The sequence below is a fragment of the Gorilla gorilla genome, chromosome X (genome assembly GCF_029281585.2).
Source record: "Gorilla gorilla gorilla isolate KB3781 chromosome X, NHGRI_mGorGor1-v2.1_pri, whole genome shotgun sequence".
Taxonomy (NCBI): domain Eukaryota; kingdom Metazoa; phylum Chordata; class Mammalia; order Primates; family Hominidae; genus Gorilla; species Gorilla gorilla.
This window is the reverse complement of record NC_073247.2, coordinates 56,312,332-56,315,531: the sequence shown is the minus strand read 5'-3', so window position 1 is coordinate 56,315,531 and position 3,200 is coordinate 56,312,332. Positions and strand designations below refer to the sequence as shown.

Sequence of the window (3,200 nt, the reverse complement as noted above, 5' to 3'; positions counted from 1 at the left end):
TTTTTTTTTTTCTTTTTTGAGATGGAGTCTTACCGTGTCACCCAGGCTGGAGTGCAATGGCACCATCTCAGCTCACTGTAACCTCTGCCTCCCAGGTTCAAGTGATTCTCCTGCCTCAGCCTCCGGAGTAGCTGGGATTACAGACACCCACCACCGCGCCTGGCTAATTTTTGTATTTTTAATAGAGACGGGATTTCACCATGTTGGTAAGGCTGGTCTTGAACCCCCGACCTCAAACAATCCACCTGCCTCAGCCTCCCAAAGTGCTGGGACTGCAGGTGTGAGCCATTGCGCCCAGCCTCAAGCATTATCTTAACATCATCATGCACTGTTCTGAACATCTTACATAAACAAATCACAGCACTATATGACAGCATAACAGAGAGATAGGATGAGATGTGGTCCCCACTGGTGAGGGGTCTGCAATCCTATATACCTGAGAAAATAAATAAAAGCTCAGGAAGCCTATGGTAAATGCCAATTGGATGTTTAGATAGTATGCACTGCAGGGGGTTGGGAGTGGTTGAGGTTCTGAAGGAAGGTTTTATCAATTACTTGAGGCTAGGCACAGTTCTAAAAGACAACCGTAACATACTTTTGAATCACGTCCACGTGAATTTTTTTTTTTTTTTTTTTTTTTTGCAGAAAGAATGTTTTTAGATCAGGAATGGCAAATGCATTTCATCTTAAGTGACTGTTCCAATCAATAGGTGCCTAGCATGAAGAAGGGCTAAGACTGCTCCTGGGCTGGGAAAAAAAGAGTTGGTATTCTTCCCAGATAGCTGTCATTGGTACAGCTTAAGTGGGTGGCAGCATGTGCGAGCCATTTCTATACATCTGATTTACCTACTGAATGAGAACATGCACATTACCCATGTGTGGTCCTGCAGCAGGAAATTCAAGATCATCCTCTTGTGCACTAGGACACTTTTACAGCTTTATACCTCATTATAATTGTCCCTTGGTACATGCAGGGGATTTGTTCAAGGTCCCCGGGGTATACCCAAATTCACACATACTCAAGTCCCACAGTCAGCCCTACAGAACCCAGGTATATGAGAAGTTGGCCCTCCCTATACTTGGGTTTCACATCTTGTGAATACTGTATTTTCTTTTTTTTTTTGGTAGCAAACTTTTATTTAAAGCTTACATAACTCAAGCTTTATAAAAAGCAAATGTAATTGAAAATTGGGTTGTCCCTGTAAAGCCTTAGGTATTCAAAGCTTGAAACGGTTAATTTTAAAATAAGCAAACAAGTAACACAACAACAACAACAAACCCTGCAGCAGATCCTGCTGAAATACTTTTAAAAACATCTAAATGAGCTTAATCTTTACAAAAGTTATTTTAGCTCAAAAGATAAAATCGAAGTTATCTTAATTCTACGAAGAAGGGAGAGCGTCTTTGACTTTATGCCACCATTTCCTTAGAGCCTCATCTTTTTCATCAAATTTGGCCACAAATCAAATTTCTGTGTGCCCCTGTTTTCAGGAGATTCCTCTTGCAAAAGAAGCCAAGTATAAACATGGAAGAACAACTGCCTAAGCAAGTAGAAAAGTGTTCCATAATAGTGTGCAATGAATGAAGAGTTCTGGATTAATCTCTGGAACTCAACCTGCACCCTGATCTTTATTTTGAATGGGATCTAGAACGGGATCTTGAAGTAACTCTTTTTGGCGGAGGGGGCACAGAATGACCCTTTGAGGGTGGAGCAGGTAGGGGTGAATTGGAACGAGCCTGGCTCCTTGATCTGTATTTTGACTTCATATCACCTTTTCCATTTTCTTTGGAAGATCGGGACCGAGACCTGCTTGGAGATTTCTCATACTCATCCTTAGATCTGCTTTGAGAACAAGAACAGGAGCCCAGATCAGATTTGGGCATAGATTTGCTCCTTGAGCTAGATTTCCTGCCTTTTGAATGAGAACGTTATCGACCTTTGCTCCGCAACCTGGATCAGGAGTGACTTTTTGAGATACTTCGAGATCTACTGTGGCTGCTCCTGCGACTCCTAGTTCGTGACCATCTTCTAGATCTATACCTGGATCTGCTTCCAGAATCAGATTGCCTATGGCTTGTGCCTGGCTTACCTTCAATAAGCCTAATATTTCTGCACCATCCAGTTTGTCCAAAGCAAGCTTCATGTCAAAATAGGAGTGAAACTCAACGCCCTCACTTGTGCACTCCTTGTGAGCATCAACATAGGTTACTTCATCTGCTTGTTGCATAAAATCCTTTAAATCTTGCCAACTGTAACAACTAGAAAGACTTTCTATAATAAGCTCGTATTCTGTATGAACAGGTGGTCCATATTTGTCTCTGCCAGATGTTCTCTGACTGCTGTATCCACTTCCACCACCATCTCCCTGCATCTAATGGCAAAAGGCCGCTGTTATCATGGCTTCCGGTAAGGTCAGCCAAAGGGCCGTGGGGCAAGAGTCATACAATGTATGGAAAAGTCAAGGCCAGTCAAGAAAGGCAGTCATCTTAGCCTCAGTAGACACAGCCTCAGACCCACTGGCCACCAATCCCCACACTCTGGCATCCCATGGCTGCCCCAGGCTGTGAAGGCAGCAGGGCCCGGGGACACCTGAGTCATATGATCCCCAGCCCCCATACCTAAATACTATATTTTCAATCCACATATAAGTGGACGCCCACAGTTCAATCCACGTTGTTCAAGGGTCAACTGTACAGAGCTGGTCAAGAAAGCCCTGTATCCCAAAGATGGTTTCAATAGCTGCCTGAAATATTATTGTGGTAGATGTCTTTGTTCAAAGTATGGCACTAGGATTTGCCAGGTGGGTGGAATCTTGTGGGATGCTGACAGTTTGCAGGAATTTTATGCAGAAAGGGTTAATAAGGTCACCTTTCTTTTTTTTTCTTTTTTTTTTTTTGAGCTTAAGCATTATTCTACAGTGCATGTGTAGAAAGCCTTTCTTATTTCCAGAGCCTGCATTCAATACTTTCATAAAAGAAATCGTGGTGACAGTGTATATCAGGAAATGAGTCATGTGTTATTTGAAATTCTAAAGACATTTACCTCCAGAATCAGAGCAACAATAATAATAACAATAAAACATTCACGCACACACAAAACTTCTCTGACAGATGACATGCAAGTTGATGTAATAGCACAGTCTCTGGCTTGCAAGGTAGACATAAATACCTACAGCGCGTTCCCATCAGTCTCAAACTGG

The 3,200-nt window shown here is 42.5% G+C and overlaps 1 pseudogene; it reads right to left on the bottom strand.

Moving 5' to 3' along the window:
- Window positions 1-1,596: 1,596 nt before the first annotated feature.
- On the bottom strand, window positions 1,597-2,385 carry LOC109024656 (serine/arginine-rich splicing factor 6-like; annotated as a pseudogene).
- Window positions 2,386-3,200: the final 815 nt, after the last annotated feature.